General features: G+C 42.9%; 1 non-coding gene across 1 annotated transcript; it reads left to right on the forward strand.

Annotated features, from left to right (window-relative positions):
- The first annotated feature begins 11,741 nt into the window (after window positions 1-11,741).
- trnan-auu (transfer RNA asparagine (anticodon AUU)) lies at window positions 11,742-11,815 on the forward strand. The gene has a single exon. It is a non-coding gene; the product is annotated as a tRNA-Asn (tRNA).
- Window positions 11,816-17,599: the final 5,784 nt, after the last annotated feature.

The raw sequence follows: 17,599 nt of genomic DNA on the forward strand, positions 1-17,599 counted from the left end.
GTTAACATTTCAAATTACAGTGTGGTAAATGTTACTTTGTCTGATGGTTTCTGTATTTCTCCAGGTGCAATGAGTTTGCAGTCTTCTTTGCAAGACTCAGTTCAGAACATTAAAAATACCATTATTTGCAGATAACAAGCACACAGCCAGCTAGACAACTGGAGTTAACCCATTTTGCATTTTTGGCTGACAAAACTGTCCAAGAGATCACCACAAGTCTGAGTTCCACTACATGCTGCCTTTATGCATTGTCTACCAGATTTTAAAAGTCTACGGTGAGCAGTCTGTTGGCTCCAATCACTCAAAAAGTCAACATGTCGCTTGGATCTGGAATATTCCCAAGAGCCTTAAAACTGCGGTCATTAAGCCTCTCTTAAAGAAGAGCAGTCTTGATGCCACAGTGCTAAATAATTACCGGCCCATCTCAAACCTACTACTACTACTCAGTTGTCCATTATTTAATTTTTTTTATCTTTTATTATCAAAAACATCTTACAAGTATTTACATATATTTACATAATTGTACAGACAAACATCACACACAAGTGCAAGGGAATGGGATACACAAGGGCAGGGGGAGAAGAGACAAAAAATTACAGAAAATCAAACACACAATCGTTCTTCAAACTTTCTTCAGTGATGGGGGGTGATGCCGTGGATGGGGGGGTGATGCCGGGGTCAGAAGATGATGTCCAGGTTTCCAGAGGGTATAAGGTGGATCAGGGTGTTGTGGGGGATGAGGTGGGTGATGAACCGGTGCTCTGCTGCCATGTGGAGGTGTCGGAGGTGTGCGGCCAAGAGTCCTTTGAAGATGGGCCAAGGTTCTGCTGTTTTATTGTCACGGAGATGGATGTTCCTGTTGAGATATAATGTATACCGGGCTATGGAGAGGGTTACAGTTGTCCATTCAGGCGTGCAAATTATTTACAATGACAGAAAATGCGCTGCTGTTACAAATTGGAATAAGAGATGGAAAAGTATCCCTGCACACACAGATTAACTGCACTCTTTTCACTTTTTGATTCTCAGTTTGTTGGCAAGGAATGACTGACGTAGACCCATTTTGGATGAAAACCGTGTTTTGCGTTTGTGGAAATGAGCATCACGCAAGGATGTATGGGCTCTGTGGCGCAATGGATAGCGCATTGGACTTCTAGGCATTAGTTGCAAGGGCTTTCAAAGGTTGTGGGTTGAGTCCCACCAGAGTCGCTAATGGTGAGAGCTCAGAGGGCAAGAAGAAAGAGGAAAAACATGTCCGAAATACCCTCTCAGCCTGTGGTTACCCCACTTGGGCTCTCAACAGAGTGAAGAGAACCATGAAGCAGGACAAAAGGGAAACTGAACAGAGAAGGAAGGGTGTTTCTATCCCTTATGTCTCTGGCCTGTCGGAAAAACTGCAGAGAATTTTTAGACAACACGAAGTCCCTGTTTATTTTAAACCAGGAAACACTTTAAGACAAAAACTGGTTCATCCTAAGGACAAGTTGCCGACTCAAAAACAGAGCAATGTAGTTTATTCGATCCAATGCAGTGAAGAAAGCTGTAAAGAACGGTACATAAGTGAGACAAAACAGCCTCTACACAAGAGGCTTTATCAGCACAGAAGAAATACAAGTTCAGGACCACAGAGCGCCGTGCATCTCCATCTTGAAGCCTCTAATCACTCGTTTGAAGACGGTGAGGTGAAGGTTTTAAGCAGGGAGAAAAGATGGTTTGAAAGAGGAGTCAAGGAAGCTATTTTTGTTAAAAAAGAAAAACCTTCTTTAAACAGAAATGGAGGGCTAAGATTTAATCTTCCTGTTATTTATAATGGGATACTGAACCCCTGGAAAGGTAGAGGACCAGGAACAGGACATTTAGATGCTAATCAGGTACTCAGGGTGGTTGAGCCAGGGTCTCACAAAGACAAAGAGGATTCTAATAGCCCATTAAAATTCTGAATAGGCTAGCTCGGTAGATACAGGGGGGGAGTTTCTGTTGAAACAAACAACTCTTTCTTACTTCAGGAAGGCTCCTCCCAATGGGCGGGTCTTACCACAGAACAGTATTAATATCGGAGTTCTCGATCTAAATTCTTTTATTGACAATGACTCTTGGATGAGAGTCGAAACGTCTATTTTTTCAAACTGAGTCCAGATGACTACAACTGAAGCTTTTTCTACAATGGTGAGAGAACATTTTTGTTTTTTACAATGGAACGTCTGCGCGCTTTACTATCTGATAAAAGGCACTGCTGAACGAGGTTTATTGCCAAGTGTGCTTGAAAAAGTAAGCAAATACATCGGCATTATGTCAAATAACATTATCTTGCAATTTTTCCTCAATATCCAGATTAACTGCAGTATATTGAGTGCGCAATAAATTGGCGAGAGTCGATTGATTGAAAGACTTCCAGTTTTTTTTATAGCTACATTGGTACAGGGGATTTAGCTCAACGGTAGAAAGATTGATGCCCTCGCTCTCCATTAAACAACGTTGATTGGACAGGGGCTGAACTTTCAAATGTTGCTGGCTCGCTTTCAAAAAAAAAAGATGTTGCGGCTTGTCGAGTCGCAAATATTTTATTGACTGAGCTGGATGTCTCTGTGGCGCAATTGGCCAGCGCGCTCGGCTGTTAACCGGGAGGTTGGTGGTTCGAGCCCACCCAGGGGCGACAAGCTATTTTGGAAGAGCTATCGCAGGCAAAATCCATGAGGTAACATTGTTTGCTGAATATCTACCTGAAACAGGTTGGAGTAACATTTTAGAGGCGCTGTGGCTTAGTTGGTCAAAGTGCCTGTCTAGTAAATCCCAGCAGTGCTTTCATGATAGCCTTTCAAGCAAATCAGTTGTTTACATGTACAGAAAAACATATCACCCGAAAGAGCTATTTTGCAATTATAGATTGAACAGTATCCCTGAATAAACAGAGTAAATGCACTCTTTTCACTCCTTGTTTCTCAGTTTGATGGTAAGGAATGATTGATGTAGACCGTTTTCGGATGACTGTTTTCTTTTGTGAAAAAGGGGAATCAGACAAAAGTTGCAAAGGCATTCAAAGGCTGTGAGTTCGAGACCCACCAGAGTCACTGTTGTAACCCCTGTTATCTACATTGGTAAATAGGAAAGCCTGCTTGTGTTATTAACTGATGAAAGGAACTGCTAAACTTGGTTCAATTACCACAGAATCCCAGTGTGCTATAGGCTGGCCACTGCTTGGTAGGAGTTTCCCGTACGTGAGTGACTGTTCCTTCCTTCCTTCACGCCCCGCTCAACCTCGTCTTCTTCTAAAGAGCTTGGCGCTGTCCTCAGAAGCTTTGGTCTTACTCCGCACCTGAGTGGCCCCACCAAGGGCAAAGGGCACACTCTGGACCTGCTAATGACAAAGCGGGTTAACATTTCAAATTACAGTGTGGTAAATGTTACTTTGTCTGATGGTTTCTGTATTTCTCCAGGTGCAATGAGTTTGCAGTCTTCTTTGCAAGACTCAGTTCAGAACATTAAAAATACCATTATTTGCAGATAACAAGCACGCAGCCAGCTAGACAACTGGAGTTAACCCATTTTGCATTTTTGGCTGACAAAACTGTCCAAGAGATCACCACAAGTCTGAGTTCCACTACATGCTGCCTTTATGCATTGCCTACCAGATTTTTAAAGTCTACGGTGAGCAGTCTGTTGGCTCCAATCACTCAAAAAGTCAACATGTCGCTTGGATCTGGAATATTCCCAAGAGCCTTAAAACTGCGGTCATTAAGCCTCTCTTAAAGAAGAGCAGTCTTGATGCCACAGTGCTAAATAATTACCGGCCCATCTCAAACCTACTACTACTACTCAGTTGTCCATTATTTTATTTTTTTTATCTTTTATTATCAAAAACATCTTACAAGTATTTACATATATTTACATAATTGTACAGACAAACATCGCACACAAGTGCAAGGGAATGGGATACACAAGCGCAGGGGGAGAAGAGACAAAAAATTACAGAAAATCAAACACACAATCATTCTTCAAACTTTCTTCAGTGATGGGGGGTGATGCCGTGGATGGGGGGGTGATGCCGGGGTCAGAAGATGATGTCCAGGTTTCCAGAGGGTATAAGGTGGATCAGGGTGTTGTGGGGGATGAGGTGGGTGATGAACCGGTGCTCTGCTGCCATGTGGAGGTGTCGGAGGTGTGCGGCCAAGAGTCCTTTGAAGATGGGCCAAGGTTCTGCTGTTTTATTGTCACGGAGATGGATGTTCCTGTTGAGATATAATGTATACCGGGCTATGGAGAGGGTTACAGTTGTCCATTCAGGCGTGCAAATTATTTACAATGACAGAAAATGCGCTGCTGTTACAAATTGGAATAAGAGATGGAAAAGTATCCCTGCACACACAGATTAACTGCACTCTTTTCACTTTTTGATTCTCAGTTTGTTGGCAAGGAATGACTGACGTAGACCCATTTTGGATGAAAACCGTGTTTTGCGTTTGTGGAAATGAGCATCACGCAAGGATGTATGGGCTCTGTGGCGCAATGGATAGCGCATTGGACTTCTAGGCATTAGTTGCAAGGGCTTTCAAAGGTTGTGGGTTGAGTCCCACCAGAGTCGCTAATGGTGAGAGCTCAGAGGGCAAGAAGAAAGAGGAAAAACATGTCCGAAATACCCTCTCAGCCTGTGGTTACCCCACTTGGGCTCTCAACAGAGTGAAGAGAACCATGAAGCAGGACAAAAGGGAAACTGAACAGAGAAGGAAGGGTGTTTCTATCCCTTATGTCTCTGGCCTGTCGGAAAAACTGCAGAGAATTTTTAGACAACACGAAGTCCCTGTTTATTTTAAACCAGGAAACACTTTAAGACAAAAACTGGTTCATCCTAAGGACAAGTTGCCGACTCAAAAACAGAGCAATGTAGTTTATTCGATCCAATGCAGTGAAGAAAGCTGTAAAGAACGGTACATAAGTGAGACAAAACAGCCTCTACACAAGAGGCTTTATCAGCACAGAAGAAATACAAGTTCAGGACCACAGAGCGCCGTGCATCTCCATCTTGAAGCCTCTAATCACTCGTTTGAAGACGGTGAGGTGAAGGTTTTAAGCAGGGAGAAAAGATGGTTTGAAAGAGGAGTCAAGGAAGCTATTTTTGTTAAAAAAGAAAAACCTTCTTTAAACAGAAATGGAGGGCTAAGATTTAATCTTCCTGTTATTTATAATGGGATACTGAACCCCTGGAAAGGTAGAGGACCAGGACCAGGACATTTAGATGCTAATCAGGTACTCAGGGTGGTTGAGCCAGGGTCTCACAAAGACAAAGAGGATTCTAATAGCCCATTAAAATTCTGAATAGGCTAGCTCGGTAGATACAGGGGGGGGGAGTTTCTGTTGAAACAAACAACTCTTTCTTACTTCAGGAAGGCTCCTCCCAATGGGCGGGTCTTACCACAGAACAGTATTAATATCGGAGTTCTCGATCTAAATTCTTTTATTGACAATGACTCTTGGATGAGAGTCGAAACGTCTATTTTTTCAAACTGAGTCCAGATGACTACAACTGAAGCTTTTTCTACAATGGTGAGAGAACATTTTTGTTTTTTACAATGGAACGTCTGCGCGCTTTACTATCTGATAAAAGGCACTGCTGAACAAGGTTTATTGCCAAGTGTGCTTGAAAAAGTAAGCAAATACATCGGCATTATGTCAAATAACATTATCTTGCAATTTTTCCTCAATATCCAGATTAACTGCAGTATATTGAGTGCGCAATAAATTGGCGAGAGTCGATTGATTGAAAGACTTCCAGTTTTTTTTATAGCTACATTGGTACAGGGGATTTAGCTCAACGGTAGAAAGATTGATGCCCTCGCTCTCCATTAAACAACGTTGATTGGACAGGGGCTGAACTTTCAAATGTTGCTGGCTCGCTTTCAAAAAAAAAAGATGTTGCGGCTTGTCGAGTCGCAAATATTTTATTGACTGAGCTGGATGTCTCTGTGGCGCAATTGGCCAGCGCGCTCGGCTGTTAACCGGGAGGTTGGTGGTTCGAGCCCACCCAGGGGCGACAAGCTATTTTGGAAGAGCTATCGCAGGCAAAATCCATGAGGTAACATTGTTTGCTGAATATCTACCTGAAACAGGTTGGAGTAACATTTTAGAGGCGCTGTGGCTTAGTTGGTCAAAGTGCCTGTCTAGTAAATCCCAGCAGTGCTTTCATGATAGCCTTTCAAGCAAATCAGTTGTTTACATGTACAGAAAAACATATCACCCGAAAGAGCTATTTTGCAATTATAGATTGAACAGTATCCCTGAATAAACAGAGTAAATGCACTCTTTTCACTCCTTGTTTCTCAGTTTGATGGTAAGGAATGATTGATGTAGACCGTTTTCGGATGACTGTTTTCTTTTGTGAAAAAGGGGAATCAGACAAAAGTTGCAAAGGCATTCAAAGGCTGTGAGTTCGAGACCCACCAGAGTCACTGTTGTAACCCCTGTTATCTACATTGGTAAATAGGAAAGCCTGCTTGTGTTATTAACTGATGAAAGGAACTGCTAAACTTGGTTCAATTACCACAGAATCCCAGTGTGCTATAGGCTGGCCACTGCTTGGTAGGAGTTTCCCGTACGTGAGTGACTGTTCCTTCCTTCCTTCACGCCCCGCTCAACCTCGTCTTCTTCTAAAGAGCTTGGCGCTGTCCTCAGAAGCTTTGGTCTTACTCCGCACCTGAGTGGCCCCACCAAGGGCAAAGGGCACACTCTGGACCTGCTAATGACAAAGCGGGTTAACATTTCAAATTACAGTGTGGTAAATGTTACTTTGTCTGATGGTTTCTGTATTTCTCCAGGTGCAATGAGTTTGCAGTCTTCTTTGCAAGACTCAGTTCAGAACATTAAAAATACCATTATTTGCAGATAACAAGCACGCAGCCAGCTAGACAACTGGAGTTAACCCATTTTGCATTTTTGGCTGACAAAACTGTCCAAGAGATCACCACAAGTCTGAGTTCCACTACATGCTGCCTTTATGCATTGCCTACCAGATTTTTAAAGTCTACGGTGAGCAGTCTGTTGGCTCCAATCACTCAAAAAGTCAACATGTCGCTTGGATCTGGAATATTCCCAAGAGCCTTAAAACTGCGGTCATTAAGCCTCTCTTAAAGAAGAGCAGTCTTGATGCCACAGTGCTAAATAATTACCGGCCCATCTCAAACCTACTACTACTACTCAGTTGTCCATTATTTTATTTTTTTTATCTTTTATTATCAAAAACATCTTACAAGTATTTACATATATTTACATAATTGTACAGACAAACATCGCACACAAGTGCAAGGGAATGGGATACACAAGGGCAGGGGGAGAAGAGACAAAAAATTACAGAAAATCAAACACACAATCATTCTTCAAACTTTCTTCAGTGATGGGGGGTGATGCCGTGGATGGGGGGGTGATGCCGGGGTCAGAAGATGATGTCCAGGTTTCCAGAGGGTATAAGGTGGATCAGGGTGTTGTGGGGGACGAGGTGGGTGATGAACCGGTGCTCTGCTGCCATATGGAGGTCTCGGAGGTGTGCGGCCAAGAGTCCTTTGAAGATGGGCCAAGGTTCTGCTGTTTTATTGTCACGGAGATGGATGTTCCTGTTGAGATATAATGTATACTGGGCTATGGAGAGGGTTACAGTTGTCCATTCAGGCGTGCAAATTATTTACAATGACAGAAAATGCGCTGCTGTTACAAATTGGAATAAGAGATGGAAAAGTATCCCTGCACACACAGATTAACTGCACTCTTTTCACTTTTTGATTCTCAGTTTGTTGGCAAGGAATGACTGACGTAGACCCATTTTGGATGAAAACCGTGTTTTGCGTTTGTGGAAATGAGCATCACGCAAGGATGTATGGGCTCTGTGGCGCAATGGATAGCGCATTGGACTTCTAGACATTAGTTGCAAGGGCTTTCAAAGGTTGTGGGTTGAGTCCCACCAGAGTCGCTAATGGTGAGAGCTCAGAAGGCAAGAAGAAAGAGGAAAAACATGTCCGAAATGCCCTCTCAGCCTGTGGTTACCCCACTTGGGCTCTCAACAGAGTGAAGAGAACCATGAAGCAGGACAAAAGGGAAACTGAACAGAGAAGGAAGGGTGTTTCTATCCCTTATGTCTCTGGCCTGTCGGAAAAACTGCAGAGAATTTTTAGACAACACGAAGTCCCTGTTTATTTTAAACCAGGAAACACTTTAAGACAAAAACTGGTTCATCCCAAGGACAAGTTGCCGACTCAAAAACAGAGCAATGTAGTTTATTCGATCCAATGCAGTGAAGAAAGCTGTAAAGAACGGTACATAAGTGAGACAAAACAGCCTCTACACAAGAGGCTTTATCAGCACAGAAGAAATACAAGTTCAGGACCACAGAGCGCCGTGCATCTCCATCTTGAAGCCTCTAATCACTCGTTTGAAGACGGTGAGGTGAAGGTTTTAAGCAGGGAGAAAAGATGGTTTGAAAGAGGAGTCAAGGAGGCTATTTTTGTTAAAAAAGAAAAACCTTCTTTAAACAGAAATGGAGGGCTAAGATTTAATCTTCCTGTTATTTATAATGGGATACTGAACCCCTGGAAAGGTAGAGGACCAGGACCAGGACATTTAGATGCTAATCAGGTACTCAGGGTGGTTGAGCCAGGGTCTCACAAAGACAAAGAGGATTCTAATAGCCCATTAAAATTCTGAATAGGCTAGCTCGGTAGATACAGGGGGGGAGTTTCTGTTGAAACAAACAACTCTTTCTTACTTCAGGAAGGCTCCTCCCAATGGGCGGGTCTTACCACAGAACAGTATTAATATCGGAGTTCTCGATCTAAATTCTTTTATTGACAATGACTCTTGGATGAGAGTCGAAACGTCTATTTTTTCAAACTGAGTCCAGATGACTACAACTGAAGCTTTTTCTACAATGGTGAGAGAACATTTTTGTTTTTTACAATGGAACGTCTGCGCGCTTTACTATCTGATAAAAGGCACTGCTGAACAAGGTTTATTGCCAAGTGTGCTTGAAAAAGTAAGCAAATACATCGGCATTATGTCAAATAACATTATCTTGCAATTTTTCCTCAATATCCAGATTAACTGCAGTATATTGAGTGCGCAATAAATTGGCGAGAGTCGATTGATTGAAAGACTTCCATTTTTTTTTTATAGCTACATTGGTACAGGGGATTTAGCTCAACGGTAGAAAGATTGATGCCCTCGCTCTCCATTAAACAACGTTGATTGGACAGGGGCTGAACTTTCAAATGTTGCTGGCTCGCTTTCAAAAAAAAAAGATGTTGCGGCTTGTCGAGTCGCAAATATTTTATTTACTGGGCTGGATGTCTCTGTGGCGCAATTGGCCAGCGCGCTCGGCTGTTAACCGGGAGGTTGGTGGTTCGAGCCCACCCAGGGGCGACAAGCTATTTTGGAAGAGCTATCGCAGGCAAAATCCATGAGGTAACATTGTTTGCTGAATATCTACCTGAAACAGGTTGGAGTAACATTTTAGAGGCGCTGTGGCTTAGTTGGTCAAAGTGCCTGTCTAGTAAATCCCAGCAGTGCTTTCATGATAGCCTTTCAAGCAAATCAGTTGTTTACATGTACAGAAAAACATATCACCCGAAAGAGCTATTTAGCAATTATAGATTGAACAGTATCCCTGAATAAACAGCGTAAATGCACTCTTTTCACTCCTTGTTTCTCAGTTTGATGGTAAGGAATGATTGATGTAGACCGTTTTCGGATGACTGTTTTCTTTTGTGAAAAAGGGGAATCAGACAAAAGTTGCAAAGGCATTCAAAGGCTGTGAGTTCGAGACCCACCAGAGTCACTGTTGTAACCCCTGTTATCTACATTGGTAAATAGGAAAGCCTGCTTGTGTTATTAACTGATGAAAGGAACTGCTAAACTTGGTTCAATTACCACAGAATCCCAGTGTGCTATAGGCTGGCCACTGCTTGGTAGGAGTTTCCCGTACGTGAGTGACTGTTCCTTCCTTCCTTCACGCCCCGCTCAACCTCGTCTTCTTCTAAAGAGCTTGGCGCTGTCCTCAGAAGCTTTGGTCTTACTCCGCACCTGAGTGGCCCCACCAAGGGCAAAGGGCACACTCTGGACCTGCTAATGACAAAGCGGGTTAACATTTCAAATTACAGTGTGGTAAATGTTACTTTGTCTGATGGTTTCTGCATTTCTCCAGGTGCAATGAGTTTGCAGTCTTCTTTGCAAGACTCAGTTCAGAACATTAAAAATACCATTATTTGCAGATAACAAGCACGCAGCCAGCTAGACAACTGGAGTTAACCCATTTTGCATTTTTGGCTGACAAAACTGTCCAAGAGATCACCACAAGTCTGAGTTCCACTACATGCTGCCTTTATGCATTGTCTACCAGATTTTTAAAGTCTACGGTGAGCAGTCTGTTGGCTCCAATCACTCAAAAAGTCAACATGTCGCTTGGATCTGGAATATTCCCAAGAGCCTTAAAACTGCGGTCATTAAGCCTCTCTTAAAGAAGAGCAGTCTTGATGCCACAGTGCTAAATAATTACCGGCCCATCTCAAACCTACTACTACTACTCAGTTGTCCATTATTTTATTTTTTTTATCTTTTATTATCAAAAACATCTTACAAGTATTTACATATATTTACATAATTGTACAGACAAACATCACACACAAGTGCAAGGGAATGGGATACACAAGGGCAGGGGGAGAAGAGACAAAAAATTACAGAAAATCAAACACACAATCGTTCTTCAAACTTTCTTCAGTGATGGGGGGTGATGCCGTGGATGGGGGGGTGATGCCGGGGTCAGAAGATGATGTCCAGGTTTCCAGAGGGTATAAGGTGGATCAGGGTGTTGTGGGGGATGAGGTGGGTGATGAACCGGTGCTCTGCTGCCATGTGGAGGTGTCGGAGGTGTGCGGCCAAGAGTCCTTTGAAGATGGGCCAAGGTTCTGCTGTTTTATTGTCACGGAGATGGATGTTCCTGTTGAGATATAATGTTTACCGGGCTATGGAGAGGGTTACAGTTGTCCATTCAGGCGTGCAAATTATTTACAATGACAGAAAATGCGCTGCTGTTACAAATTGGAATAAGAGATGGAAAGTATCCCTGCACACACAGATTAACTGCACTCTTTTCACTTTTTGATTCTCAGTTTGTTGGCAAGGAATGACTGACGTAGACCCATTTTGGATGAAAACCGTGTTTTGCGTTTGTGGAAATGAGCATCACGCAAGGATGTATGGGCTCTGTGGCGCAATGGATAGCGCTTTGGACTTCTAGGCATTAGTTTCAAGGGCTTTCAAAGGTTGTGGGTTGAGTCCCACTAGAGTCGCTAATGGTGAGAGAACATCTTTGTTTTTTACAATGGAACGTCTGCGCGCTTTACTATCTGATAAAAGGCACTGCTGAACGAGGTTTATTGCCAAGTGTGCTTGAAAAAGTAAGCAAATACATCGGCATTATGTCAAATAACATTATCTTGCAATTTTTCCTCAATATCCAGATTAACTGCAGTATATTGAGTGCGCAATAAATTGGCGAGAGTCGATTGATTGAAAGACTTCCAGTTTTTTTTATAGCTACATTGGTACAGGGGATTTAGCTCAAAGGTAGAAAGATTGATGCCCTCGCTCTCCATTAAACACAGTTGATTGGACAGGGGCTGAACTTTCGAATGTTGCTGGCTCGCTTTAAAAAAAAAAAAGATGTTGCGGCTTGTCGAGTCGCAAATATTTTTTCGACTGGGCTGGATGTCTCTGTGGCGCAATTGGCCAGTGCGCTTGGCTATTAACCGGGAGGTTGGTGGTTCGAGCCCACCCAGGGACGACAAGCTATTTTGGAAGAGCTATCGCAGGCAAAATCCACAAGGTAACATTGTTTGCTGAATATCTACCTGAAACAGGTTGGAGTAACATTTTAGAGGCGCTGTGGCTTAGTTGGTCAAAGTGCCTGTCTAGTAAATCCCAGCAGTGCTTTCATGATAGCCTTTCAAGCAAATCAGTTGTTTACATGTACAGAAAAACATATCACCCTAAAAGAGCTATTTTGCAATTATAGATTGAACAGTATCCCTGAATAAACAGAGTAAATGCACTCTTTTCACTCCTTGTTTCTCAGTTTGATGGTAAGGAATGATTGATGTAGACCGTTTTCGGATGACTGTTTTCTTTTGTGAAAAAGGGGAATCAGACAAAAGTTGCAAAGGCATTCAAAGGCTGTGAGTTCGAGACCCACCAGAGTCACTGTTGTAACCCCTGTTATCTACATTGGTAAATAGGAAAGCCTGCTTGTGTTATTAACTGATGAAAGGAACTGCTAAACTTGGTTCAATTACCACAGAATCCCAGTGTGCTATAGGCTGGCCACTGCTTGGTAGGAGTTTCCCGTACGTGAGTGACTGTTCCTTCCTTCCTTCACGCTCCGCTCAACCTCGTCTTCTTCTAAAGAGCTTGGCGCTGTCCTCAGAAGCTTTGGTCTTACTCCGCACCTGAGTGGCCCCACCAAGGGCAAAGGGCACACTCTGGACCTGCTAATGACAAAGCGGGTTAACATTTCAAATTACAGTGTGGTAAATGTTACTTTGTCTGATGGTTTCTGTATTTCTCCAGGTGCAATGAGTTTGCAGTCTTCTTTGCAAGACTCAGTTCAGAACATTAAAAATACCATTATTTGCAGATAACAAGCACGCAGCCAGCTAGACAACTGGAGTTAACCCATTTTGCATTTTTGGCTGACAAAACTGTCCAAGAGATCACCACAAGTCTGAGTTCCACTACATGCTGCCTTTATGCATTGTCTACCAGATTTTTAAAGTCTACGGTGAGCAGTCTGTTGGCTCCAATCACTCAAAAAGTCAACATGTCGCTTGGATCTGGAATATTCCCAAGAGCCTTAAAACTGCGGTCATTAAGCCTCTCTTAAAGAAGAGCAGTCTTGATGCCACAGTGCTAAATAATTACCGGCCCATCTCAAACCTACTACTACTACTCAGTTGTCCATTATTTTATTTTTTTTATATTTTATTATCAAAAACATCTTACAAGTATTTACATATATTTACATAATTGTACAGACAAACATCACACACAAGTGCAAGGGAATGGGATACACAAGGGCAGGGGGAGAAGAGACAAAAAATTACAGAAAATCAAACACACAATCATTCTTCAAACTTTCTTCAGTGATGGGGGGTGATGCCGTGGATGGGGGGGGGGGGGGGGTGATGCCGGGGTCAGAAGATGATGTCCAGGTTTCCAGAGGGTATAAGGTGGATCAGGGTGTTGTGGGGGTTGAGGTGGGTGATGAACCGGTGCTCTGCTGCCATGTGGAGGTGTCGGAGGTGTGCGGCCAAGAGTCCTTTGAAGATGGGCCAAGGTTCTGCTGTTTTATTGTCACGGAGATGGATGTTCCTGTTGAGATATAATGTATACCGGGCTATGGAGAGGGTTACAGTTGTCCATTCAGGCGTGCAAATTATTTACAATGACAGAAAATGCGCTGCTGTTACAAATTGGAATAAGAGATGGAAAAGTATCCCTGCACACACAGATTAACTGCACTCTTTTCACTTTTTGATTCTCAGTTTGTTGGCAAGGAATGACTGACGTAGACCCATTTTGGATGAAAACCGTGTTTTGCGTTTGTGGAAATGAGCATCACGCAAGGATGTATGGGCTCTGTGGCGCAATGGATAGCGCATTGGACTTCTAGGCATTAGTTGCAAGGGCTTTCAAAGGTTGTGGGTTGAGTCCCACCAGAGTCGCTAATGGTGAGAGCTCAGAAGGCAAGAAGAAAGAGGAAAAACATGTCCGAAATGCCCTCTCAGCCTGTGGTTACCCCACTTGGGCTCTCAACAGAGTGAAGAGAACCATGAAGCAGGACAAAAGGGAAACTGAACAGAGAAGGAAGGGTGTTTCTATCCCTTATGTCTCTGGCCTGTCGGAAAAACTGCAGAGAATTTTTAGACAACACGAAGTCCCTGTTTATTTTAAACCAGGAAACACTTTAAGACAAAAACTGGTTCATCCTAAGGACAAGTTGCCGACTCAAAAACAGAGCAATGTAGTTTATTCGATCCAATGCAGTGAAGAAAGCTGTAAAGAACGGTACATAAGTGAGACAAAACAGCCTCTACACAAGAGGCTTTATCAGCACAGAAGAAATACAAGTTCAGGACCACAGAGCGCCGTGCATCTCCATCTTGAAGCCTCTAATCACTCGTTTGAAGACGGTGAGGTGAAGGTTTTAAGCAGGGAGAAAAGATGGTTTGAAAGAGGAGTCAAGGAGGCTATTTTTGTTAAAAAAGAAAAACCTTCTTTAAACAGAAATGGAGGGCTAAGATTTAATCTTCCTGTTATTTATAATGGGATACTGAACCCCTGGAAAGGTAGAGGACCAGGACCAGGACATTTAGATGCTAATCAGGTACTCAGGGTGGTTGAGCCAGGGTCTCACAAAGACAAAGAGGATTCTAATAGCCCATTAAAATTCTGAATAGGCTAGCTCGGTAGATACAGGGGGGGAGTTTCTGTTGAAACAAACAACTCTTTCTTACTTCAGGAAGGCTCCTCCCAATGGGCGGGTCTTACCACAGAACAGTATTAATATCGGAGTTCTCGATCTAAATTCTTTTATTGACAATGACTCTTGGATGAGAGTCGAAACGTCTATTTTTTCAAACTGAGTCCAGATGACTACAACTGAAGCTTTTTCTACAATGGTGAGAGAACATTTTTGTTTTTTACAATGGAACGTCTGCGCGCTTTACTATCTGATAAAAGGCACTGCTGAACAAGGTTTATTGCCAAGTGTGCTTGAAAAAGTAAGCAAATACATCGGCATTATGTCAAATAACATTATCTTGCAATTTTTCCTCAATATCCAGATTAACTGCAGTATATTGAGTGCGCAATAAATTGGCGAGAGTCGATTGATTGAAAGACTTCCAGTTTTTTTTTATAGCTACATTGGTACAGGGGATTTAGCTCAACGGTAGAAAGATTGATGCCCTCGCTCTCCATTAAACAACGTTGATTGGACAGGGGCTGAACTTTCAAATGTTGCTGGCTCGCTTTCAAAAAAAAAAGATGTTGCGGCTTGTCGAGTCGCAAATATTTTATTGACTGGGCTGGATGTCTCTGTGGCGCAATTGGCCAGCGCGCTCGGCTGTTAACCGGGAGGTTGGTGGTTCGAGCCCACCCAGGGGCGACAAGCTATTTTGGAAGAGCTATCGCAGGCAAAATCCATGAGGTAACATTGTTTGCTGAATATCTACCTGAAACAGGTTGGAGTAACATTTTAGAGGCGCTGTGGCTTAGTTGGTCAAAGTGCCTGTCTAGTAAATCCCAGCAGTGCTGTCATGATAGCCTTTCAAGCAAATCAGTTGTTTACATGTACAGAAAAACATATCACCCTAAAAGAGCTATTTTGCAATTATAGATTGAACAGTATCCCTGAATAAACAGAGTAAATGCACTCTTTTCACTCCTTGTTTCTCAGTTTGATGGTAAGGAATGATTGATGTAGACCGTTTTCGGATGACTGTTTTCTTTTGTGAAAAAGGGGAATCAGACAAAAGTTGCAAAGGCATTCAAAGGCTGTGAGTTCGAGACCCACCAGAGTCACTGTTGTAACCCCTGTTATCTACATTGGTAAATAGGAAAGCCTGCTTGTGTTATTAACTGATGAAAGGAACTGCTAAACTTGGTTCAATTACCACAGAATCCCAGTGTGCTATAGGCTGGCCACTGCTTGGTAGGAGTTTCCCGTACGTGAGTGACTGTTCCTTCCTTCCTTCACGCCCCGCTCAACCTCGTCTTCTTCTAAAGAGCTTGGCGCTGTCCTCAGAAGCTTTGGTCTTACTCCGCACCTGAGTGGCCCCACCAAGGGCAAAGGGCACACTCTGGACCTGCTAATGACAAAGCGGGTTAACATTTCAAATTACAGTGTGGTAAATGTTACTTTGTCTGATGGTTTCTGTATTTCTCCAGGTGCAATGAGTTTGCAGTCTTCTTTGCAAGACTCAGTTCAGAACATTAAAAATACCATTATTTGCAGATAACAAGCACGCAGCCAGCTAGACAACTGGAGTTAACCCATTTTGCATTTTTGGCTGACAAAACTGTCCAAGAGATCACCACAAGTCTGAGTTCCACTACATGCTGCCTTTATGCATTGTCTACCAGATTTTTAAAGTCTACGGTGAGCAGTCTGTTGGCTCCAATCACTCAAAAAGTCAACATGTCGCTTGGATCTGGAATATTCCCAAGAGCCTTAAAACTGCGGTCATTAAGCCTCTCTTAAAGAAGAGCAGTCTTGATGCCACAGTGCTAAATAATTACCGGCCTATCTCAAACCTACTACTACTACTCAGTTGTCCATTATTTTTTTTTTTTTATATTTTATTATCAAAAACATCTTACAAGTATTTACATATATTTACATAATTGTACAGACAAACATCACACACAAGTGCAAGGGAATGGGATACACAAGGGCAGGGGGAGAAGAGACAAAAAATTACAGAAAATCAAACACACAATCGTTCTTCAAACTTTCTTCAGTGATGGGGGGTGATGCCGTGGATGGGGGGGGGGTGATGCCGGGGTCAGAAGATGATGTCCAGGTTTCCAGAGGGTATAAGGTGGATCAGGGTGTTGTGGGGGATGAGGTGGGTGATGAACCGGTGCTCTGCTGCCATGTGGAGGTGTCGGAGGTGTGCGGCCAAGAGTCCTTTGAAGATGGGCCAAGGTTCTGCTGTTTTATTGTCACGGAGATGGATGTTCCTGTTGAGATATAATGTATACCGGGCTATGGAGAGGGTTACAGTTGTCCATTCAGGCGTGCAAATTATTTACAATGACAGAAAATGCGCTGCTGTTACAAATTGGAATAAGAGATGGAAAAGTATCCCTGCACACACAGATTAACTGCACTCTTTTCACTTTTTGATTCTCAGTTTGTTGGCAAGGAATGACTGACGTAGACCCATTTTGGATGAAAACCGTGTTTTGCGTTTGTGGAAATGAGCATCACGCAAGGATGTATGGGCTCTGTGGCGCAATGGATAGCGCATTGGACTTCTAGGCATTAGTTGCAAGGGCTTTCAAAGGTTGTGGGTTGAGTCCCACTAGAGTCGCTAATGGTGAGAGAACATTTTTGTTTTTTACAATGGAACGTCTGCGCGCTTTACTATCTGATAAAAGGCACTGCTGAACGAGGTTTATTGCCAAGTGTGCTTGAAAAAGTAAGCAAACACATCGGCATTATGTCAAATAACATTATCTTGCAATTTTTCCTCAATATCCAGATTAACTGCAGTATATTGAGTGCGCAATAAATTGGCGAGAGTCGATTGATTGAAAGACTTCCAGTTTTTTTTATAGCTACATTGGTACAGGGGATTTAGCTCAAAGGTAGAAAGATTGATGCCCTCGCTCTCCATTAAACACAGTTGATTGGACAGGGGCTGAACTTTCGAATGTTGCTGGCTCGCTTTAAAAAAAAAAAAAATGTTGCGGCTTGTCGAGTCGCAAATATTTTTTCAACTGGGCTGGATGTCTCTGTGGCGCAATTGGCCAGCGCGCTCGGCTGTTAACCGGGAGGTTGGTG

Source organism: Eucyclogobius newberryi, unplaced genomic scaffold, assembly GCF_026437365.1.
Source record: "Eucyclogobius newberryi isolate DKJ021-1_F unplaced genomic scaffold, fEucNew1.0.hap1 SCAF_41, whole genome shotgun sequence".
NCBI classification, from domain to species: domain Eukaryota; kingdom Metazoa; phylum Chordata; class Actinopteri; order Gobiiformes; family Gobiidae; genus Eucyclogobius; species Eucyclogobius newberryi.